Source organism: Schistocerca nitens, chromosome 1 (genome assembly GCF_023898315.1).
Source record: "Schistocerca nitens isolate TAMUIC-IGC-003100 chromosome 1, iqSchNite1.1, whole genome shotgun sequence".
NCBI lineage: Eukaryota > Metazoa > Arthropoda > Insecta > Orthoptera > Acrididae > Schistocerca > Schistocerca nitens.
The window spans coordinates 324,011,517-324,037,804 of NC_064614.1; the positions used below are offsets into that span (position 1 = coordinate 324,011,517).

At 43.2% G+C, this 26,288-nt stretch overlaps 1 protein-coding gene and 2 non-coding genes across 3 annotated transcripts in view; all 3 read right to left on the bottom strand.

Annotated features, from left to right (window-relative positions):
- LOC126245375 (neural cell adhesion molecule 2-like) overlaps nt 1–26,288 on the bottom strand; it is a 624,777-nt gene that overhangs the window by 287,295 nt on the left and 311,194 nt on the right. The gene's annotated exons all lie outside the window — the stretch shown is intronic.
- Nucleotides 6,663–6,736, bottom strand: Trnat-ugu (transfer RNA threonine (anticodon UGU)). The gene has a single exon. It is a non-coding gene; the product is annotated as a tRNA-Thr (tRNA).
- Nucleotides 7,101–7,174, bottom strand: Trnat-ugu (transfer RNA threonine (anticodon UGU)). The gene has a single exon. It is a non-coding gene; the product is annotated as a tRNA-Thr (tRNA).

Below are 26,288 nucleotides of genomic sequence, written 5' to 3' on the forward strand. Positions count from 1 at the left end.
GTATGAGAACTGGATTGCTGGAAAGGACAAATTTGTCGAAGATAAAATTAACAAAGACCTAGTAGAGACTGTGAAAGCAACCACTCTTGGTATCTTGTCAGCTCCTGGATGCTCCGGAGATACCGTAATGTCTGAACTCGGTAGCATTAGGCGTACCCTTCAGCAAGAATTACCAAATGGAAGCAAGAGGTAACGGAACAGCTAAATAACCTGAAGGCACAAGTGAGTAGTAGTTCCCGAATACTCTTTAGCCTCAGAGGAAGAAGATGAATTATTTCAGCAATTCCGAATACCTGTTGCATCTAATGAACACACTTCACCACCACATATTCAAGTTGGTCACCGAAACCAAGAATCTGACTCAGTAGTAAAAATGATGACGTAAGATAGCATGATAAAGCATCGAGTTTTTCAAACCTTTAACCCGGAAAAGCGAAATATCCACCCAATTGTTTTTCTTCGTGGATTCTCTGGCACTTTTCCAAATTCGTGGACTGATAGACAGCGTATCCAATTTGTTACCGGATATATAGGTGGCGAATCGGCAATATGGGGAACCGAAATGGTTGATAAGTGTCGAACATATGACGAGTTTGAGCACTGTTTCCTCAGCAAATTTTGGAGCGAAACAATTTGAACCCCAGGAATAGTAGCCTGAGAAAGTACTTCGAAAAATATCTTGGCAAAATCAGGTATTGGGATAACCCTATCAATAGTAAAGATGTAATTATGATTCTCAAGTCTAAATTACCCATTTCGATTCGTGAAAAGCTGATAGCCATACAAGATGATGATCCAGATACCTTTCTGACGATATTAGATTCCCTAGACCTGATCTGTGAGGACATGAGAGCTAACAAACCGCGGAATACTCCGCACAATTCTTGGCCACAACTTTACGAGAGTAACGGCTATGAAAAGCCAGGGAACGGTTACAAAAATAGTAACGATTGGCAAAACGGAAATAAAGGCATAATGCAATAACTGGCACGCCTGTAACGCTGCAGGAAGTAGCCCCTAGATTAGTTAATTAAGTCTAGACACTAGATCTTACCCATTAAGTAACTAACTTATTATTTCCTGTAGCAAGTAAGCTTACTAATACTAGAAATAGAAGTAAAAATGCTGCTAATACTAACAATATGTAATGTAGATTGAAGACCCACTAATGTATAAGGTGGTGGGTTATGATGTATGAAATAATTGGATAGAATAAAGAATTTAAAAAAATAATAAAGGCAATGGGTATCCGCACAAAAGGAATAGACATAATCAACACAACCGATTCAATCCCGTGTATAACACGACTGGTAACCAGTACGGCAATCAATCGTACAAGCAGAAGTTTGGAAACGGTTTCAGTCAAAAAGGTTGGCAACAGCAGAGCGGATCGCAATGGAATGCACCGTACTCGCGTAGCCAACACTCAAATTACGGGCAACAACAAACAACTGATAACGCCCACTCATACCAACACAACTCCGCGCCTAGTAAATGGTTCAAATGGCTCTGAGCACTATGGGACTCAACTGCTGTGGTCATAAGTCCCCTAGAACTTAGAACTACTTAAACCTAACTAACCTAAGGACAGCACACAACACCCAGCCATCACGAGGCAGAGAAAATCCCTGACCCCGCCGGGAATCGAACCCGGGAACCCGGGCGTGGGAAGCGAAAACGCTACCGCACGACCACGAGATGCGCGCGCCTAGTAAAAATCAAGCGCAGGGAATGCACAGAAACACACAGTTTAACGGCAAACCACAGTGTGAAGGTGGATTTCACAGTAACAATTCCGGAAATCATAATAGTAATAAAAATCATCAGACCCCGCGAAGGCATTACAATCCCCCTGTATTTTTCGCAAACGCGGAAGACAGTAACACGTATTGGACACCAGAACAAACGCAGCAACATTTTGACACAAGGTTTGTGCATAACAGTAATTTTGTTCCTCAGTGTTCTCACAATGTCAGATTGGTCGAACTTTCTAATGATGAAGGCCAATCAAAACCACACAAACAGGAAAACTCAGTTCAGCATCTGAAAGCTCCCTAAGTGATGCTGTGAGACAGAATGGGGGCGACCACTTCGACGGAGAGACTAACCATGACGTACTTGTACTGAGATACAATGACGGGATTGACATGAGACAAGAATTATTACAAGAGAAAGAGACGGCTGACGGTGATGAACCGATAGATGACCAAGTGCAAGCTATGACAAAACTTCCTATAGCCGGAATTTTGACGACTGTAACCCTAGATATAGGTGCAAATATTAATGCTATGTCCTTATGTTTCTATAAGCAAATTAGTACATTAATTGAAATTCCAACATAACCCGTCCAAGGATGTTCAAGGTCAATTCAATTCCTAAGCGTAACAACACAAGTTCTAGTTTAGACGCCAGAATAAGACAAGCTCTAACAACGTTGACCACCCAAGCCAATTTACGCAAGAAGGCGTATGACAAACATATTAATAAGGTGTTAAACTTATAAATTAGGCGAAAAGGTCTTGCTAAAAACACGCTTTAAACCATCGTAGCTCTTACGCAAAAATCGAAAATGGCAAAGTCTTTTTGAGGGACCCTACGAGAGCCTTCGTATACCGCACACAGGTTGTTATCTGATTTCTGATCCCGCAAATGGAAAAATAAAAGGGTTATACCATCACTCAGATCTTAAAAAGTATCATGCTACAGAATAAGTCAAAAGGAAAGCTTTATAATGGCAAGAGAAGGTTAGCCGCTAGTGACTAAGTGATCAACTGATCTGACTTCGTACAAATATATATATATATATATATATATATATATATATATATATATATATATATATATATGCTTACTTATATATATATATATGCTTACTTAGAATAAATTACACGACAGTGAGTCTATCTTGCTGTACAGCAGAGAATTTAAAATATGTTATCTTGAGCCATAGTTTAAGTACAGACAAGCTGATAAATGATAAAAAAATTCTTGTTTAACAAAGAAAGTGATCAACTCCAAGAACTCTAGTTCTAAGATTTAGTTTTAAGGAGATAATATTTAAGAGAGAAAAATGAAATATAAAGCGAAGGATGTGCCTAACATGCCGGCTTCTGCGATATGAAATGCTAAACAAGTGAAAATAAAACATAGTACGTAAGAAATTTTTTTTTAAGTTCAAGGAGCAATGATCGAGCAATGAAATTTATTTCGTCAAGTACAAGGGTCGCTTGACAGTTATTGGTTCCTGATCCCACTAAAAAGGCAAACAAGTAACTAGTTTCTAAGTCAGCTATGTCTAGATTAAGTTCTAATGTACATAGAAATCTGGAACAAGTTCATCTCTGCATTAAAATAACGTAATGTTTACGAAGCATGTGAGTTACTTGTAAGTACCAACATGACCACGAAAGCGCTATCCTTCAGCTAGATAAACAAAGTAGCATTAATTGTAATTGAAATACGCAGGTCAGATACATTCAAAGCCATAAGTGAAATAAATACCAAGTATAAGAGCGTAAGTGGCAAGGACAAAGCAATAATGACTTAATGTCATATATAGAGGTCAATGCAGTGTAGCGCAAGCAGGCGTCAAGGCGAGAATAAAATGACAATGAAACCGCCGGCAAAACAAAGCACCTAGTTCTCAATTGGAGCGCGTACGCAGACGTACGGCGCAAAGGAAAATTAATTTCTAAGTCATAAGGAACAAGGAGTTGTTTGCTAGATTTCTTCTCCTATGTACTATTATATCTATGTCTTTCTTCTGAATTTGTTTAAATACCCTAACACGCCTAAACCCGTCCCGTAGACTTGACGTCACGGATTGAGAAATGCGGTTGACGTGGAAGGCTGGTTTGGCATACGATTTTCAAAAGGAAACGTGTGAACGAAATCTGGAAAAGATAGTTTTGAAATGTCTTTATTTTTCCTTTTAAAGTCAATCCGAGACGCAAACCGAGATCGCGATAAGGAATTTGAATATTTTCTTGAATGGTGTTCTGTTCTCATGTGAGAGGGCGATCGCCGGCCGCGGTGGTCTAGCGGTTCTGGCGCTGCAGTCGGGAACCGCGGGACTGCTACGGTCGCAGGTTCGAATCCTGCCTCGGGCATGGGTGTGTGTGATGTCCTTAGGTTAGTTAGGTTTAATTAGTTCTAAGTTCTAGGGGACTTATGACCTAAGATGTTGAGTCCCATAGTGCTCAGAGCCATTTGAACCATTTTTTTGAGAGGGCGATCAAATGTGACTGATTGATCCTCACATCTAGTAAAGAGGAAATTTTTGTTGAAACAGTGATAACTTTAATGAATCTAATAAATAAAAAGAACGATTCAAATGAATTAAAATAATAATAATAATAATAATTGCTAACAGATCGGAGAAACTAATGTATTGTGACTGTGAACTAAAAGCATAATTAGTCTTAGAGAAAGATGATGAACAATGTAAAGCGAAATGTTAAAGATAGTTACCAACAAAGTAACAGAAATTGAAATGGACATGATAATCAAAGCTCTGAATTAGCAAGCTTCAAAGTGAGACAAACTATCTGATTATAAACTGTAAAAAAATTGTGTACATAGTAGTGTATAAGTGAAGGCTTAAAATGGTGTGGAAGTCTGCCACAGACACGAAGCAATGCATCGTTGTTATAAGTAAGTGATAATTTCATTCACGATGAAGATAAAAAGTGTTAAACGTGGAGATAGGCCGACGGACAATGATAGTCCGGTTGTGTAACCGAAGGCGGTGATGTGATTACGTGCAGTGCATCGGAAACCAAGTGTGTTAGCTGCTTTGCAAAGTGCGAACGCTAGCCTACCTTAAAATCTTCAAAATCGGCTGGAAAATGTGGAGACAGGGATGGTTTGAATGGAGTCTCTGTCCCTGGTAATCCTCGTCCCTCCGCACCAGCTCAGCAAACCACAAAATACCGCAACACCATCGACGCAACGTGTTCGCTGAACCGTGCGCGGAAAAGCTGAAGTACCGCGTGGAGGCTAGTGAGCGCCTCGAGTTGCGATTCAGCTTTAACAATCAGCCTGTGCCAACGTCCACCGACGCAACAAACGCGTTACATTTAAAGTTTTGTACTAGCACAGCACTCCCGCTGCATTTCTACGAAACGGACTTTCCATGAAAGCCGCTCCCAAAATAAAAGACTCTTATATGAGTTCACAACATATCACATACTATGCTAATGTTATACCCCGTGAATGAAATGCGAACAGCCAAACCACACGCGAATAGTGACAAAGTCAAATTCCTATGAATCCCAAGTCCTAAAATTAGATTTAAGCTTAGATTTTTGGCTAATGGGTATTTATATTTTTTTGTTACATGTAACGTGTGTACCTAACGTGCGAGCGAGACTCGCCCACCAGACCTGATGAAAAGTTTTCTACTCGGAGACCGCAAAGTAGCGATCCAACTTCTCAAGGGATAAGCTTCACCTGGAGAAGCATCAAATTTTAACTTACCTATCAAATACACAAACAATGAAAGCGTAAAAATCATGACAACTAGTGAGCAATGGAAAATGGACACGTGTGAGAAATTCCATGTGTGAGAATCATATGTGTATAAAAATGGACACGTGTGAGAAATTCCATGTGTGAGAATTGTGTGTGTATAAAAAGATGAATCCTATGTGTTTTCTTTCAGGAGCAAAGAGCCTATGAGCTCTGGACAATAACTTGAGGCCACAAAGATGGTCGGTATGAACTCTGTAAAAAAAGGACTGTAATGAGTATAAAGTATAATGTCCATTGTAAACTTCGTAGATTTACTGTCTTAGTTTTTTAAATTTTTTGTGTATATTTACCTTAAGAACTGTCTTTGTCTATGAATGAGAGATCACCATATTTGTGTAATCCTAATGATCAAATGACAGGAATACTGTGTTTGATCAATGTAAATCTGTAAAGTACTAAATCCCATAATGTTAACGGCGACATGTAAATCTTGGTAATCTCCTTGATTTCCAAGATTCCCATGGAAGGCAATGTAACATTATGTGATTGTCTTATCATTTTAAATCATTCACTAATCGAGCAGTCGCTCGGCAACAGCTACAGTTAGCAAATAATGTTGCGAGAATGTAAAAGGTGAACGACCTGTGACGTAACTTGTTTATTGTCGAAGCGCCGTCAGAGATGCAGTGAGTTGTTGACTTTGAAAACCGCGGCGCGAAAAACGGACAGAAGAAGAACACTTTTACACATTTTTTTTTTTTTTTTTGATGTACGAGATATTCTCGATGAACAGTTACTCATTCTTCTCTTGTCTCTTGTAACTTGTGACGGACGCGCATGTCTTGCCACCGTATTATTATCGTTAAAAATAATATTGTTTTAGTGTAAAGTAAATGTGTAATACTAAAAGTGCCTAGCAGTAGATTTATTGTGCGACGTGTATGTGAAAACGTCAAAGGAATTGTTTTCATTACGAGAAGTGCCAGTCAAAACGGCATCCATGTTAAATCCTTCATTGCAGTGTAAGTTCGTCTATTAATTATATATACAAAGACAGTAACTTGTTCTTGAAAGAACAGTTATTGTTGATGACCGTGCAGCTTTTCCCTGAAATAAATGATGACTAACTGACAACCTCAGCTGCTGACAGGTGTTGTTGTTATACCTCGATGTGGACAGCTGAAAATGTGTGCCCCGACCGGGACTCGAACCCGGGACCTCCTGCTTACATGGCAGACGCTCTATCCATCTGAGCCACCGAGGACACAGATGAATAGCGCGACTGCAGGGACTTATCCCTTGCACGCTTCCCGTGAGACTCACATTCCCAACTGTCCACAATTCTACATATGTATTGTACCTTATAGACATTTGCCCATCAACTCATTACTCGCGCACGCGTTGGCGATTCCCGTAAGAGTTTGGGCAACCTGTGCGCATTCGCACAGACAAAGGTCAATGGCTGGGTAGCCTTTAACTATATATACAAAAACAGTAACTTGTTCTCGAAAGAACAGTTATTGTTGATGACCGTGCAGCTTTTCCCTGAAATAAATGATGACTAACTGACAACCTCAGCTGCTGACAGGTGTTGTTGTTATACCTCGATGTGGACAGCTGAAAATGTGTGCCCCGACCGGGACTCGAACCCGGGACCTCCTGCTTACATGGCAGACGCTCTATCCATCTGAGCCACCGAGGACACAGATGAATAGCGCGACTGCAGGGACTTATCCCTTGCACGCTTGCCATAAATTCAGAGTTAAATGGAACTGGTGCGTGGACTATTTATTTAATATAGAATCTATGTCTCACTCCTTCATGAAGTTATTTAATTTTCTTTATGTTTCTGCCAAATAGAGAGTTCACAGTCACGAATTCTTTCGTCGAGTTCGGACGGAAGTTGCATGCGGCGAAATATTTTCTCAGCGCCATATTCTACTGGTAAATGCATGATAAACTACGGTCCCTTAGGAAATTCATGTTGAGCTATCCAAAAAATAATTATATTTTGAATAGGCATTTACTCTCCTCTGCAATGCAACTTCCGACTGATCAGACGATCAAACAAGAAACAGCCGCACACGGTCGGCGTTCGCAAATATGTTTCCACCGCTGATTATAGCTATATGTTACAGCACAAAAGTAAACATATTGTTATAATTAGCGACTACGAACGGGGACATTTATAACTGTATGTTTATGTATACACATTACGTAAACATATCGTTATACACTTGATGCATTTTCATGCTATTTTTATTTTATGGCGACCGCAAGAGTTCTCAGTTGTTGGCAGCTGATGCCAACTACGGTGGACACGCCGCTGTGGTGTTACTTGTAACACAAAACACCTTATCTGTGCTACCAGTTACATAAAATGTAATTTTATTCACACTGGTCTTCCATTCAGATTTTTTTTTTTTTTGGGGCCAACCATAATTCTGGTCTTCCATTCAGATATTTTTTTTTGGGCCAACCATAATTTTCTATTTATGACGTTAATGCCAGGCGGCTCAAATCCGAGTCTGGTCATCCTGATTTAGGCTTTCCGTAATTTTCTTAAATTAAATTTGGGATATTTCCTATTGTAACCCAAGCTCGATCGTACGAGCAATTTTTGAGTGGAGGGCTAGGGAATTAACCCAATTACATTACCTTAACAACTACTTAATTCAGCAACCAAATAAGCGACCAGAATGGACAATACACTTGGGCGTTAGGGTACACAGCAATTGCCGACATGCAAGGCTGAAGTATATACTTGTTTCACAGCGTCCTAAGACTAGTATCATTCAAACCTTCCAACGTAAAAGAGTTTCTGTCCACTAATAACGGAGAATTTCTTAATCGCTTAAGTATAATCTTCGTTGTTTCCAACGCCTACCACTGGGTCCTTAAAAGAAATGTTAAACAGGCACAGCCCCGTTGAGTTCACAACTGACGTGACGAACACCTACCTCAACGTGCAGCCTCGCTAAGTAACCAAACTTTGCTAGCCTGAGCTGTGCAACAATTAAATCCATATTAATACGTAAGAAGCAAAATTTACATCAGCATCAACCATGGTAACAGCTGCCTGGGCGATCCTGCAGCACTTAGAACCCACGAAAATTCAACTAACAACTGCAACAGTTCATATGAATTCAATAGCTACCCAGCTAATCTTAGTAGCATCTAAAACGACTGGGAAATTTAAACAATAAACTGCTATAATGTAAATGAATACAACAGTGTTCCAGATGACCTCTGCAGCAGTTAACATGACATGAAAATTTAATCACAACTGCAAAAATCCAATTCAGTAAGTGCCCAGCAGATCCTTGCAAAACTTAAAACCGCATTAACAAAAGAACACACATCCAAAGCCACTCAAGACAACCGTCGTCAAAGGATTCCCTTCGAGGAACGGAAAAGCCAGCACAACAGCCTCGAGGCGGCCCACAGAGCAACCGACTGTAGCGCACCCGCCAAACTTCTGCCCTGTGCCGCCGTCAGAGCTCCACGCGTCACCTTTCCTACGCAAGAGGGCACTGCCTGCTGGCCATGCGCTTAGCAGATCGAAACAGCGGCTCTTCTAAACTAAACCTCTAGCCGACCGGAGCCGAAAGGCGGGAAATAAGATCGCGGCAAGTGCCATGAAGCACACTGTTAAAAATGTCACAGCTGATCTCCTTACCTGTCTTTCCCAGTCGTACGTTAGGCTTCGTCTCTTACGACTTCATAGCCGACAGGACATTTAATACTGTTCTTCCTTGCTTTCTTCCCCAACACTGCCCAGAGAATGCAATCGTCTGACGAAAGTCAAATGGTCGCAGTTCATCACGTTTACCAATAACCGATGTCACCGTAAGGGTAAATCGTAAAAACAACATTTATGAAACGCCGTTGTCTTTGACTGCTGCGAATAATTCACGTCGAAACGATCCCACTCGAAAAGAGAAAACCATTTTCTGACGTGATTTCTTCTATGATCTTATTCCATACACGGCGCAAATTGTTCCAATTGCCTCCAGTGCCTGCAACACTCTACGAAATCCAAAGATATGAAAAATCGGAATTGTTACTAATTTTTCCATTTCTTGCTGCACATTCTGATTCTTAAACAACGATCCTCATAACCTTCAAATGAGCAACATACTTTAAGTCACCACAAGAACTGATTCTAGAAGCTCAAATAAGAAATGACGATTGATAAGTACAGTTTCAGCACCCTGCGTGACAACACGCCAAACATACTCTCTACACGTTTATGCACCAATCCAATTTTGTCCATCAAATTTTGGCTGCAATAAGAGATTGCATAAGTCAGTATTGTCCGTCGTATGATGCAAGACCACGGTCACATTGTTGCCTACGCTGTTGTATTATACAAACCGCAATTTACAAAATAAATTTGCTCTTACACTATGCTACGTGCGTCACTAGACCAGTAATGAATAGAGACCCTCAGTAGCTGGAGAGCAATGGCTCCAGTAGAAATATTTGCATGCATCGCGTTGCCATTCCATGCAGAGTTTCATTATTTGATTTTATTTCAGTGATCAATTACTGGGTATCCAAGGCAACTAGGGAAAGACAATGCGGATGAACATAACGATTCAGTGGTTTTAACAGACTGTATTCCACCTTTAGGGGGCCAGAATTCTCGTTCAGATGGAGCATAATTCTTCACGACAAAATCTTACATAAATCAAACCTGAAGATCGGTGGTCTTTTAGAAATGTTTGTTGTTTCAAAGAAATCTTTGTAGTTTCATACGCTTAAGGTCTATCTTCAATTCACACTTCAGTCAACCTTATTTTAACGGGCACAAATAGACCCTCTACATCTCTGGTAACGCCAATTCAACAACGTCGATTTGAACAGTGGCTACAAACCAACATTACACATGATTTCCCTTGGTTCCTAGCTGGAGCAGAGTCCGTGCAGGTTGCTCCAATGATAAAGACAAAATAGTGTAAAACAAAAACTAGGTCACCGGTAAGTTTCCTTACACGAGAAACATTATTTTATTGATCAACCAATCGTTATTTAATGTCAATTGGAACCCGTTTCTTATTTTACTTGAAGTTGACATGTTGCCTTTATTGGTGATGGACTGAGATTCGAATTCAGATCTCCCCTTCGGAACGACAATGTTCCATCGTTCGTTGTTCCACTAAGGTTCCAAACTCCTCATGCTGCCCATGAAAGGCGAGTGTCTGGGTTCGAATCCAGGTCCGGTATAAAAATTTTCATCTTCATTCCAAGCTGTAGAACGCGCACACCAAAATACAGGTGAAAATTTATTGTGATTTTTTTATATCCTTTCGTGCAATATAGACGAATAACGATTTGTACCTATATTTAATTCAAGTGGAATACACAACTTTTCATTGTAAGATTTTAGGTTGAAATGTGCTACTCCTAGCTACTTGTGAAGAATTCAATGGGTAAGGTCTCTTCATGTGCACTCAACAACCATGTTAATTGCGGGATTGGACTCCCAGTATGCACAAAACATTGTTTACGGTTCAGACAAGAGCAGTTCTCTTTGCTAGTGATGCGAACAAATATTTATGTTGTAAATTCGAAGCTAGAAAACAGTTTCGCATCCTTGTAACGCAGAACTTCTTCGTCTCACCTCTTCAGTTTCAGTAATCTCACTTATTCTGTTAAAAAATGGAAAGCGAACATTTGATTGTACTTAGTTAATTATCTGATTAGGTGCCTACTGAAACCATGGTTCAGATTTTCGTAGTCAGTTAAACAGGGACAATAGTTTCTGCATAAGAATCCCGGATACTGCTCGTGTTCAAAAACTTTCGTCATCGACATTAAAGTTGGAAACTGCTGTTTGAAATGTCATATGTTCTAGTGAATTTAATTTTATAAGTATTAAGGACTATGACATCTCTGATACCGTGTTCCCTGATACTGCATAATTTTGGTATTAATCTGCCTGTGGACTGATCGCCACACTGAGCCGTGTTCACTAAAGGTCTCTTGTAGTAACCTTTTTGTATAGTCAAACCAAATGTATCGCAAAGAGATTAGAGGACCTTGAAAACGTTACGTTACGTGTGCGGCATTAAAACCAGGCGGGAAGCAGTTCAGGAAGTTCAAATGGTTTTGAACATGACAGTACGTTCAAAATGTTTAAAAATTAATGCTTTCGCATTCTGGGTGGCTGTGGCTACGTCATAGTCTTCATATGTGTGCTTTTATCAGTCGAGTACAAAGTATTAAGATCCTCAAGCTTGGCTAAATACCTGCGAGCGATCTGATTCCTACTCGTCCGTACATGTCATTATTATCATAATATGCACGAAAGGTTCGTTAGGGACAGAAAATAATACCGAAGACTGACCTTAAAATTTACATCGGTGTTGTGAATAAAATCGTTATGGCAATATAAGAGGAAAAACTCCTACAAAATCCACATAAACGGCCTGTCCGCAGTGATGCATCAAAGCCAGAACGTAAATTCCCGTCACGCTCGTCCTAATGAGTTACGTGGAACAGAGTGCGGCACTGCGCAACAATGTTTGCAAAAAGAGGCAGCACAAAAGCCTCTGCTGGGATCAGCGGATTGATGCAGGTCATTCCGCTCGCAGTATTGGCGTTTCGAAGCTGTCACGTTCAGTGACAGGTATGGCTGGAAGTTTGTAACAAATGGTAGGTTTAAGGGCTATGATACCGCGAGATGTAAAATGTTTTTGGCCGCGGGGGGGTTGATAATTCCAACAAGTGTTGGCAAAAAGATAGATCTTCACTAATAAATGGACTATCAAGTTTTTAATGGATTGTGATTTTTCCCAGCTCGTAATTAATCATATGTGAAGAAGATATTAGATGTGATCGAAGCTAGTAACCAAATGTGATTAACTGCAGCTCAGACTATTATAATAAATACTAGAAAACAGTTTTTACTCCCCATAACATAGGTTCATAAAAGAGACGCTACCAAGTAATTTAGAGGATGCAGTGCATGTATTCGAGTTCTGGCAAGAAGTAGCATTTTTGAACTGCTAGAAGGTTTTATCAAGCAGAACGTGGCATAGCTTCACGATGGAAATCATGAGTGAAAATTCGCTGTAACAATAGGAACGAGAACTTTTATGTCTAGACAACATTGAGAAGTGTGGTGCGATTGTATCCATTGGTTTGAGATGTAACTCCACTAAGCAGTTTTCTTCGTAAGTCGTGTTAAAGTGATCGAAAAATGTTGTGCGCAGTTTTCATCTGTTGAGGTTTACCTATTGGACACCTCTTGTTCAACACTAAGTACAGCCATCTAATTAATGTAAATAAAAGAACCCTACATTCTCATCGCAGTTAGGCGCAGCGCGCTGTCTCTAGAATACACGGATCTTGCGTCCTGTTCACTGTCTCAACATGTCTACAAGGGTCATTAAAAGCTTGGATCGTGCGCGCACTATGACTCTACGACAAGAAAGGTTATCAGTCTGGGAATTTGTCCACCGAATATCAGACCGACGTCATTACAACATTCAGACGCTATCGCGAGACACAAAGCATAGATGTTGCTTTAAGTATTAAAGGGATCGAACTACGAGGTCATCAGTCAGTCTCACCTGGAACAGGTAAGCCAACATAACTACAAACCAAAGAAGGACCTAGTGCGTCAAACACAAAGAAAGAAAACCACAAGATATACCGAAGATCAACAAAGCCTAGAGAAAGAAACAAGAAAGAAGAAAAGGGAGAAAGGGATAAAGGTGAGCGAGGTGCACGGTCCAGGGAGCTGTCAGAAGCTCTCAGAGGCAGAAACTGCGTTGAGGAACGTATCTTTGTCACTTACCAGAGGCACTCCACCCAACAAGACACAGTAAAGACTAGCAGACTAGCGAGACGGACGGAGCGAGAGAAGCACAAGAAACACCAAGTCTGAAGGATCGAGAGAGAAAGGGGAAGAAGAGCAAACTAATGGGTAGGGAGAGGTCTCGGACCGACCACTAAACCTGCACAGCCATTGCCACAGCCCTAGCTTGGCTGTGAAGGCTGAGGTGCCCTACCTTAGAGAGTGTGAGAGAAAACCACTTCACGAATAAACCTTAAAACCTAGTCATCGGCTGAAGCATCGTCTGTTAAGACCCTGGGAAACGAGTTAGAAACTTTAGGAGTCCGCTGCAGGGCAGTTAGGATAGTCCAGTAAATACGGCGACCTGTCAAATGTGCTGCACAACAACAGTGGGGCAGATCCTCGCAGTGGAGGAGATGACCATGACTCAGCCAAGTATGGCCGATGTGGAGCCAGCAAAGAATGATGGATTCCTTGCGAGAGGCCCACATCAAGGACTTCCACTAATTTGTGGTCTCCTTTTTGGCCGTAATTTGTTCAGCGATTGACCAGGATTTTGGAAATTTCACTCCCTGGGATCCCAAGGTGACCAGGGATCCAGAAAAAGACCACTCAACGTCCACATCGTTTGAGGGTGAGAAGGGATGCCTGAATAGTCCGAAACAAGGGTTGGCGACGGTAACACTAGTCAAGAGCTTGTAAACTGCTCAAGGAGTCGCTACAGATGAAGGGCTCACTGGCGCAGTTGCCAATCATATCGCACAATGCTGTATTGTGTCTAGCATCTACAGCATTGAAGGAGACACTAAGCCATATGTGAGATTCCTGTATTATAGAGAGGAATGGACCAGTGTTTTGCAGAGTCATAGCAGGGTAGAGCACTCGGGAGCCCACTTGGTATTGATGAGGGATCAATGAGCATCGAGGTGCAACCGACATGTATGCTTTAGTTGACCCAACAATTAACTTCGGATACAGGCGATAAAGTTGTTCGGTAAAAAGATCCCATTTTCTACGAGTAAAGCGGACCCTCTCCTTAACAATAGAACCACCACCTCCCCTTAAATTCTTATTCATGGCAGCCCAGGTTTTCCTTAAATTCGTATTCATGGCACTCCATTTTATAAAATGAAAATCCGTATCAAGTAACTCCTCAGGGAGGTCGTGGTTTTAAGTGTTCGACGATTGGATACGTTACGACTCTTGAGAGCGAAGTTACGGGGGTTTAATTTTTTTTTTATGAGGTACCGTGACCATGGCATAGGTCCGAAATTTGCCAGGTTAGTACATTTCTTAAATCGACTGCCTCGAGTAAGACTTTAAGAAAAGCTGGTGTTGCTGTTGTTAAGGAGAGGGTCGACTTTAACCGTCGAAAACTGGACCAAGTTTGGCTCAAAATGGCACTGAGCACTAGGGGACTTAACTTCTGAGGTCATCGGTCCCCTAGAACTACTTAAACCTAACTAACCTAAGGACATCACACACATCCATGACCAAGACAGGATTCGAACCTGCGACCGTAGCGGTCACGTGGCTCCAGACCGTAGCGCCTAGAACCGCACGGCCACCCCGGACGGCGGACCTGGTTTCTGAACAGCTTAATCGCCTGCATCTGAAGATGTGTGTGGAGTTAGGCCACAATTCATGGACCTGGACAGATGGTACAACGTGGACCACTTCAGAACGGGTTCCTGACGCGGCCACGGCGAAACAGACCGCAACGTTTACCCGGTTTGAGACGACTTCCCAGCAAGAAACTGTTATAAGATGCTTCGTAATTAATATGATGGATAAAGATATGGACGACGCTACGATGATGGACTGAACATTGCAGCCACACCAAAAGTTTTACCAGTACTTGCGTTCATCGGTGCCTTTGATGAAGCTGTTCGATCCCTTTCCATAAGAAATAAGACGCGTAATTAGTCGAGCAGTTATGGAGGCGCGCCGACAAAGAAGCACCATTCCTGTGGCAGAGAAGGCTGCACTACGTAAGCTTCGCCAGTATACCGAAATGGTGGTTCTCCCAGCTTATAAAGGTAATGCCAGTGTTCTAATGTCTCGTGACGAATATAATAATAAACTGGACAGTTTATTGAGTGATAGCACATACCGGAAGATCAGTAAAGACCCGACCAACCATGTGGTAACACAGACCACTTCGCTTCTGAATGCCTCCTCCTTTCCACCAAACGTTGCGCGAAGATTGGAACTAAGTGGTGTGGTTCCTCTGAGGCTTTATGGACTTCCAAAGATCCATAAGAAAGATGTTCCTCAGTGCCAATACTGAGTAACATTGGCTCTCCAACCCTATTAACTGTGCCAAACACTGAGCGTCGTTGCTAAGGCTTCTTGTGAGAAAATGCGCACATGACATACATGACTCTAAACTAAAATTCACTCAACTGACCAGTTCTATTATGTTGGTCAGTTTTGATGTAGTTTCGTTGTTCACCAAGGTTCCTCTTTCAGAATTATCATTTCTCATTGGCAAAACCTTTGATAAAGGGATTTCGGATTTGTTTATACACTTTTTCTTATTCAGTACCAAAATTTATGAAGAGATTGACGGTGTCGTCATGGGTAGTCTTTATCGCCACTGGCGGCCAACTTCTTTATGGATGAAAAGGCGATGGTATCTGCTACCTCGAAGCACACAGGGTTCTGGAGGCATGTTGACGACACGTTTTTAGTGTGGCCCCATTGCGAATATAAATTAAAAGAATTTTTAAGTCATCTAACTGTCATTCATAGACTAATTCAGTTCACAATTGAAATCGACAAAGACGTAGGCATTTCATTTTTGGATGTTTTTGTACGACTCAAAGATGATGGCACTTTGGGACATGCATAAACCAACCCATACGGATTTATATCTACGTGCAAGTACAGGGTGACAATTATTCAACTATATCGCCTTAACATCTGAACGGTTTGCATTAGGACGTTCAAACTGCGTGGTTGGCCGTGTGGCATGACGAGAATTAGAATTCACATCATGAGTTTAGCGATGAAGCCCATTTTGATTTGGATGTATTCCTAAATAAGCAAAATTTGCGCATCTGTGGGACTGAGAACCCGCATTTCGCAATCGAGAAGTATCTCCATCTTCAAACGGGTCACTGTGTGGTGTGCAATGTCCAGTCACAGAACAATCGGTGTAATATTCCTTGATGGTACAGTGACTCCTGAATGGTACTTGAAGGTTTTGGAAGATGATTTCATCCCCACTATTCAAAATGAACTTGATTCCTACAAGATATGGTTCATGTAAGACGGAGCTCGACCTCATCGAAGGAGGAGAGTATTTGATGTTCTGGAGGACCACTTTGGGAACCACATTCTGGCTCTGGGGTACTCAGAAGCCACTGGCATAGGCCTCGATTGGCCGCTATATTTTCCGGATTTGAACACATGCTACGCCTTTTTGTGGGGCTATAGTAAAAACAAGGTGAACAGCAATAAAAATGGCTCTGAGAACTATGGGACTCAACTGCTGTGGTCATCAGTCCCATAGAACTTAGAACTACTTAAACCTAACTAAGGACATCACACACACCCATGCCCGAGGCAGGATTCGAACCTGCAACCGTAGCAGCAGCGCGGCTCCGGACTGGAGCGCCTAGAACCGCACGGCCACCGTGGCCGGCGAACAGCAATAAATCCAAAGCCATTGCTGAACTGAAAACAGCCATTCAGGAGGTCATCGACAGCATCGATGTTCCGACACTTCAGACCATGCTGAACTTTGCTATTCGTCTGCGCCACATCATCGCCATTTTTGGCAGGCATATCGAACATGTCATAATCTAAACCTGTATATCTGTAGTGACGTTCACATGTTGAATAAAGTGTTTGCACGCCTCAGGTTGTAGCTAATTTACGTTTTTTTTTCATATTATCCATTAATTGTCACAGTGTAGGTGCCACCATCCTTCGCAGACTATGAGTATTCTCAGAACACTGGTATACAGTGCACACGAGAGCAGTCTGGAGCGAAATTCTACACATGAGAAAAGTTCTTGAAGCCAACGGGTATTCTCCACAAGAGATATATAAGGCACCATTAATGAAACCAACAGTGGGCATAAGGAATGCAGGAGAAGATACGAAAAGTTTCCAATTCATGGTTTTTCTGCCATACATGGGAAGCTTAGCGTTAAGAACAGGACGGATCCTCAGCAAGCACAAAATGAAAGTGATTTTTCTCTTTCCACCAAAGATAGTAGCACTCCTGGTTCCGTTAAAGTTGAGCTGGTGCCTCGAAAGCCTGGTGTTAACAAGATCTGCTGTGAGTGTGGCCGTTCATAAATCGGACAGACGGCATGTACAGTCCATGAGAGCTACACAGAGCACTGTAGGTACACGCAGCTCTTAAAACCCAATAAATCGGTGATGGCAGAGCACTTTATTGACAGTGGACGCTCTATTGTGTATGTTGTGTATGATAACGTCGAAATTTTTTCCTCGACTTAATCTTTCTGGGACTCAGTAGTGAAAAAAAGTTGTGTGGGCGACGAATTTAGTTAGTAAGGATAGAGGCTTCGGCTTGGACAAATCGTGAAACTTAGAAAGACATCGCAACGGTGCAGCTCGCAGTGAATCATCGATATCACTGTGTAGATCGACCGTGAAGCCACAGGTCTAATTTCATGCATATGTTTAAACTCTTTGCCGCCGATCAACGTCACTGTATCTGTGGCCGCATGTGCAGTGACGTGGTCTGTGGCCTTAAATGGACGGAGTAAATGCTCAGTCAGCTAGCACACTCTGAAGATCCCTGGACATTACACAGCCGAAATATTATAACAAGTAGTGAAATTTAAGCGACTGCATCCCCGAAACTTTATGGAAGAGATATAAAAGTCGTCAGCATACAGTGAGGGGACACCATAGATCCCAGAGTGGCCACCAGACCATTGATAGGCACTAAAATGAGAGAGACACTCAAAACAAAATCCTGGTGAACTCCATTATCCTGCAGATGGGAAGTGCTACAGGAGTTGCGTCCGACGTGCTAGGACAATCTGGATAAAAATTTGAAGTGGGTCACAGTGGCCCCACTCATGTCAGGTGGCAAGAATATGGTGCAACCATGTGGTATCATTACCTTCATGCACATGAAAGAAGACTGCAATAAGGTGTTGCGGCTAGGCAAAAACTGTTCGGATAGCATACTCCAGATGGGCTAAATTATTTACACCTCAGCGAAAACTACCCTGGGTCAAAGCCAAAAGGTTCTGGGATTCAAGAACCCAATAAAGCCAACAGCTCACCATACATTCGAGTAACCTGCGAAAGGCAATGGTTAAACTCATCAGACGTTAGCTATCAATGTGAAGAGACGGTTTACCCAATTTCAAAGCTGGAATAACGACACTTTGTCACCATTGGGAAGGGAGTTCCCATTCGCTCCAAAGACTTTGTCTAACCAGCGATAAATGTTGAAGCATTTGATTGTGCACCCCGTTCTGTGCAGGAACCATGTTAGGGCACAGGGCGTGGGTGTTGGCGCATTCCTACTTGTTAAATGGGGCGTTATAAGGCTTCAGGCGATAGGGAAAAGAAGATAAAGGGAGTCCTTCCAGAATCTGTTTGACAGGACATTACACTGGTGGATAGTGGAGCGACAATCAGGCCATGGTGAAATGCCTATGAAAATGCTCAGCGATAGTGTCTGGGCTGGTGAGAATAACACCATTCAAAGAACTCTCGGAACAACCATAGTAGGACGGTGGCCAAAAATGCGCCTGCTCTTTGCTCATGCCTGCGAAGTGAGAGTATACGCCCTATGTCAGCGATATATAGTTTCCAATAAATAATTTTGTGGAATTTAATTAGATAACAGATCCATGCACAAAGCCACTAACGGCCTTGAGTTGACCGAGAAATGGATGATGTTTGTAGCTTTGGAGGGCGCGGTGATGTTCTTTAGTAGCCGCAGAAATTTCGGAACTTTTCATAGAGACAGTCTTCCACTGGGGAGATACCAAAACAGAGAGAATCACTGAAGCAGCTGCTGAAATGATTGCGTTGGTCAAACTGTATGGGTGATCAATTCTGTTGTGTAGTGGAGTGGTTGGGATGATATCCCAATCTGCAATTGTGAAGGCCCACTTGGAAGGGCGTTCAGATGAGGCATGCGAAAGAAAAGACAAGACAAACTTAAACAAGACAATCTTAAAATGATTACTGTTGCCCAAATCGGAGTGACGTCCACGAATATAAAATCGGACCCTGGCTGAGTGGGAGGATGCATCACCAGCTGGAAAATTGAGAGTGGGGATCTCGTTCCCAGGTTTATGCATATCCTACTCCTTTGGAGAGCCAAAGGAGGTGTGCCGACTGGGAAGAGAGCAAGTCACAGCAATGTCAGGATCCGAAAGACAGTGAGCAGACTTTAGGCCCAAGAGTGCGGGTCCCATGTCTCTAGAGAAGAGAGTTTTTCCTCTGTCCTGCGAGAAGGAGTGGTTCTGTGACGGGAGGAGACAAGAACCACGTGGGGAGGAGGGCGGATGGGTCAGAAAGTATAGATATCAGCCTCACAGTGTACACCCATTGTCAGTAACACAACCTATTGACCTCTTGCTACAGGTTCTGGCTGATAGGTCCCTCGTTGAGAATGCGAGCAGAACTGTGGGTGCCTTTCTAGAGTGGGAGTCTTGTCGATCAGTACAGTGCATCTCTAATCGATTTGTGTGGCCTCCAGTGTCCATTATACCCAACAGTACATTCCTCCTTGCAATGGGGCTTGTGGAGAAGATGGGCGAGGAAACACCTGGAATGGGACATGGATCAGTAGTGTCAGATTCTTTTCCTCGATATAAACATTTATCTGTGGCCTGATGGTCGTCGTAGAAGATTTTGGAGACTGCCACAAGTCATTGCATGTCACAGGCATGCAGTCCCACGTATTCAGAAGGGAGGTAGGTTAATCATGTTTCAAGCTCAGTTCTTGCCCGGGGAATAGGACACATGCCACAGCTATTGAGGCCATTTGATGGACATCTGGTATCGAGAATTATCTTTCAATCTATTCTCGAACGATGTAGTTAACATTTCGGAGGTGGTTTGTCCTTCAAGACGACCCTTCATGCGCTCAGCATACATTTGCTGAGTACAGGCTTGGCGAACCTAGGGTTCCTGAGCTGGCAATTGGTAAGCACCGCCAGTCCTCTGTCACCATAATTCTGGTCATGCTTCAGTGACCAATGTGCGCCACAGTGGTAGAACGTTGCGTGTCACAGGGTACGGGAATCTTAGCTGGACTGTACAGATCGAGAGGAATGAATAAACATCTCTTTAAAAAATACAGTCTCAAGATGTGTTGCACAGTGGTGAGATGCTTGGCTGTTCAGGTGGAACAGTTGTTAGTGGAACATCTCTGAGGAACCTGATGCACCTCAGTTGTATAAGGCTTTCCTAGGCAAGTTGGGCTCTGTCTAGGTGGACTTTTATTTCCCTAGCTGTTCGTGGAGCCGATACAGATCCTTTGAAATTTTCTCTTTCACCTCCAAGCGGAATGGGTGGGCCGCTGTTAGGTACTAACACCCAATCAAATAAGATGGCTCTTGCTTCCAGTCAACCAGACTCAGGAGTTATACAGAATTTGTAGATGAATAGCAAGAGAACACATGCTGCTAGTAAGATTGTCGTTTTGAATTTGAAATACGAAGAAGGCACTTTCGAAAAATTTTCGCGTTTTTACAGACAAAAGGGTTTAGTGGGCATCGCATTCACTTAAATCCGTCAAATGATTGTGCAATGGTACGCTCTTGGTCGAAATAGCTAGTTCCCAACAAGCAACAAACCTCTGGAAAATGCCTTGGAGAATATGCCATGGAATCAGAGATCCACAACACCATGAAATAAAGTGAAGGGTTCGTGTGATGCAGAGATCGGGCAGACATTCCTAGGGAAGATTTGAAAGATGACTGGGCTCAAGAAGAGATCGCAGATGTGCACAGTATACTGAAATGAGTGGATGGGGATCTGGTGAAATCTGACTCCTTCATCCTTACTTTCAACAGCATGAAACTCTCACAACAAGGCAGGTTTCCTTCATCTAAGCTTACAGCCAACTTTCCCTAACCCAATGCACTGTTTTAAATGCCAGCGCTTTCTGAACACCACCATAGGACGAAAGGGTGTAGCCACTTGCGGCAATTCTGACAAGCCCGCCCATGGTGGCGTTGGCTGCTCTTTCCCTCCAAAGTGTGTAAATTGCTCTGGTTATCACCCTGTCTGGAGTAGGAATTGCAGTGTTTTCCTTAAAGAGCGGAAGGTACAGGAAATTAAGACTTCGAAATGCATACCATGTGGAGAAGTCAAGAAGCTCTATAAAGCCATGCAGCCTCCCCCATTCACTACGTCCTTGGCTTCCGCCCTTAAAAAGCCTATTTCAACAGCCAAAGCTTCAACACAAACATAGATTGCAAGTGTCAGCGCGCTTGGAAGTTACAGTTGTTTCAGTGCCCATAGCCTCTCTAAGAACATCAGAGAAATCCATAGTTACCACCACTGCGGAGCTCTCGGTACTTCCAAAGGTTGAATCTCGTAAAAAATCCAGTGCTCTCTCAGCTGCTGCTGTGGTAGTTCCTGCAAAACCTTCCCATGCGAAGAAAGCAAATGGGAAGCTTCTGCCACAGGCGAAAACTGGTGGTAGATCATCAGACCATGTCGATGACATTCGACTTTATATCTATGCTACTTCTGCTTCAGAGTCAATAGACAGGAAGTCTGCAAGGGGAAACCATCTTGCACCTAAGCTGAAACTCCAAGTTTGTGGGCTCACCGCCCCTTACCCTCCCCTGCAAGAACGACAGGGTGAAAGTTAAACCACCATGATAAATGATTCCCATACTGCAGTGGAACATGAATGGATTCAGGACTCATGTGGTGCAACTGAAACTCTTGGCACAGGCACAACCCCTGTGCTTGTGTTTACAAGAAACGCATTTCAAAGCTACTGTTGCCCCTGTGCTGTGGGAATATACTCTCCATTGCAAGGATGACTTGACTGAGGAATGAGCCAAGAGAGCTGTTGCTGTGTTTGTCCCCTTCGTTACTGACCTACAAGCAGCAGCTGCTGCAGTTCACGCGAGTCCGACGACCTGTACGTACTTCCACAAGATGCAAGAGACTTGAACAACTCCCTCCCCCCCCCCCTCTCCTAACGTTTTATGAGGCTCACACTATACTGGAAATAGGAGTCGAGTGTTGGAGAACCTCATGATGTCTCAGGAGCTATGCGTCCTCAACACGGGCTGTCACAAGAATTTCCTAGCTGCCTCTGGGTCATCCTCGGCCATCGACATCACTGCTCTCCAGCCCTTGCATACTCAGCACAGTGGGAAGCAACTGATGACCTTCATTCCAGTGACAACTTCCAACTGTGTATCAAACTATTGAATTGAATATTGCTGGAACACAAGCCACACAATATAGATGATCAGCAGGGTTAACTGGGCGCTGTTCAGCCAGTTGGCTTTGTTTCAGCACCTTGACAGCGTCCAGGAATGGGTGGACAACATCACGCCGGTGACATAGCCATACCGCAGTCGTTAAGTCATCCTACGGGGCGACCTGTACCTTGTTGGACAGATAGGTGCCGTTCAGCCACCTGGGACAGGCGTGCGGCTCTTTGACTGTTTAAATGTCACCAAAAGCAGACAACCTCACTGCCTTTTGAGTCGCAAGAGCCAAGACTCGACGCATCATTAAGAAGAGCAAAAAAAATATCGTGGCAAGCGTTCCTGTACTCCATCAGCCTTACCACTTGTACTACAGAAGTATTTCAAACCATCTGGAGGACTTCAGGCAAACTCAGTCGTGAACTGATAGCACCAGTGCTGAAACACAGGTGTCACCAAACGACGCCATGAGAGATTACTCAGGTTCTGGCTGATCATTTTGCAAAAACTACAGCCGATGCAAGCCACGATCTGGCATTTCATCATTGCCATGCAACTCTAGAGAATGGCAACTTGGACTTCAGATACAACAGTTCTGAGGCCTACAACTCCCCCACCTCCATATGGGAGCTCGAATTGACACTGTCTGAGACTCATGACTCTGCACCCGGTAACGACTAAATCCGGTACTGCATGCTTCGACGTTTTCCAGAGGCATCAAAGGAAATTCTTCTGTTTTAATATTATTTAGCAGACAGGCAACTTCCCCAACTAGTAGAGTGAGACAATTCTTATACCTCTCCTAAAACCAGGAAATCACCCCATAACTCCCAGTAGTTAGAGGAGTATCGCCTTAACAAGCTGTGTAAGAAAGACCTTTTAGTGAGTGGTTAACCATCGTGTGCTCTAGTTGTTAGAGACCAAGCAACTCCTTAGACACACTCAGTGTGGATTCCGGAATTTCGGCCCACTGTCGACAACCTGGCCCTACAAGAGGCGGCTATACAACAGCCTTCCCTATGTAACCATCACAGAATCGGTATATTCTTTGATATCAGAAAGGTATACGATACTGTTCTGAGATACTATATTCTCGCACAACTGAATCAATGGGACTTTCGTGACCACCTCCACGTATTCATATGCTCTTTCCTGCCTCAGTGGTTTTTAGCTACCTGAGTTAGAGAGTGGCTGTAAGAGCATTTTGAGCACGTGAATGGTGTCTCTCAGTGCAGTGTTATAAGTGCTACCCTCATTGCCATAGGCGCAAACAGTATCACATCCACGGTAAGGAGTTGTGTACAGTGCTACTCATTTTTTTATGATTTTGCTGTTTTCTGTTGCTCCTCCAGTGTAGCAACAGCCAGCCATTAGTTGCAACTTACAGTCCAGATACTGGAGGAGACGGCTTCAAAGATAGTTTTCAGATTTCTGCAGGTAAGTGTGTGTGTGTGTGTGTGTGTGTGTGTGTGTGTGTGAGAGAGAGAGAGAGAGAGAGAGAGAGAGAGAGAGAGAGAGAGAGAGTTTATTTCAACGTTCTCGTCGTATTTTTAAATTGCCTGCCTTGCATATGAGGCACGCCATCCTACGTTTCAGAGACTCATTGGCGTTTCTGGGCCTCATTTTTTACTCTAAATTGTTGTGCTTGCCACACCTAAGAAACCTGAAACCCAGAACCCTGAAGACACTGAATACGTTAAAGTGCCTTAGCCACAAGTCTCGTGGAGAGGATAGGGCGTGTCTCCTCCAGTTTTATAGGGGTTTCGTGGGTTCACATTTGGAATGCAGGTGCATGGTGTACAGATTCGTGAGGCCTTCTTACCTAAAGGTAACTGACGCTGTCCATCATAAGGGGACTCGGCTGGTCACTGGTGCATATAGGACCAGTCCCATATCCAGTCTCTGTGCTGAGGCAGGGGAAGTGGTATTTTACAACCAACGGCAGCTCCTCATAGTACATCAGGCGTGTAAATTCCTCAAAGCTATGGCATCACCCACACACCTTACTCTTGCTCGTCCACCTCTTGAATGCCTTTCCTCCAACCATCCACGAGCCACTAATCTGTTCTAGATCCGATTGTAGTGTGTACTGGAATCACTCGGTGTGGAATAAGTACGATCACAAATCCAGTGTTTTAACCGTCTGGAGCCCTGGTTACTGCACAGGCCTAGAGTGATTTTAGACTTGGTGCGGTACAGGAGAGATTGTACTCTTGCTTCCGTTTTTAATGCGATATTTTCTGACAATTTATCTGACCACTCAATTATGTACCTGTTTGTACGGATCGGTCTACACAGGGGGATTCCATTGGTTGCTCTGTCGTTTTCCCGGAACGTGTCCTCAAGTTCCGACTGCCTCAAGCCTCTACTGTCTTTGACATAGAATTATATCTATGGATACTGGAGCAGATGTAACGTTCTTCCAGTGCTAAATTTCTTGTCTCTTCCGATTCACTGAGTACCGTTCACTCCGTGAAACATTTGTACCGAGCAGATGAAGTAGTCCAGACTATGAAGGATGCCCTCCTTCAACTAGAACGGTTAGGGACGGAGGTGTCTTTCTGGTGGGTACTACGACACATGGGAATTATGGGGAACAAAAGGGCAAATCTATCATCCAAGGAGGTGTATCTTGACCATCAGATATCTCAGTGTGCCTGCCCCCGCAGGCTATGAGCTCGCTGTTGACTTCCAGTGTCTTGCGTCAGCGAGAGGATGAGTGGCAGGAAGTGATCGACAACAAGCTCCATGTAGTAAAGCCGACAACTCGGCTGTGCGTACCTCCTTCCAGCCACGTCGACGGGACGAGGTTCTCCTCACACCTCTTTATATAGACTACAGCCCCATACACATGTCTTCTTGCTCTGGCGAGAGGACCCTCCGATGTGTGGTGCTTGTGGCGTACAGATCACAATGCGTCACATTTTATTGTACTGCGTTTCATTTGCCGACGTACATGCAATGGTAATGATCAAACGAATTTGCTTATAGTTTTAACGTTTTGTGAATTGTCCAACGTTTTTACCTTGATTTTAGGGAGATGTTACTTGTGTTTTAGTCTACATTTTAATCACTTTTTCACATTCGTTTCTTTTAATGAGTGTAAGGGTGCTGATAAACTCGCGGTTGCGTGCCCATAAGCACCAACACACACACACACACACACACACACACACACACACACACACACGCATGATAATTCACAAGTGCACCGCGCCATCACATTCCTCCAGGGGACAGGAGGCAGCTGAATGGAATGGTTGCAGCGTCTGTTGACGTAAATGTACAGTGTGTTCTCATGGGAACCCTCCGAACAAATTGGATGACCGAGTGCTGCCAATCGAAGAGAGGGAGGCGCTTGAGCACTAACATCTAGACCACCGTGTGGATAGCAAAGCTATGAATATTCGAGCATGTGAAAATGTACGTGGTGGAGCAACAGGATACTGAATGTTTCACTGCCCCTGATTTTGCTTTGGTGCATGTGCAATGTTGTGCACTTTAGAAGAGGCTACTTGTTTGTTAGTCACAGAGTGTACCTACCAGATTCATAAGGGCTGTTCGTTCATTTCATGCTCTCATAGACTCTAAGCTCA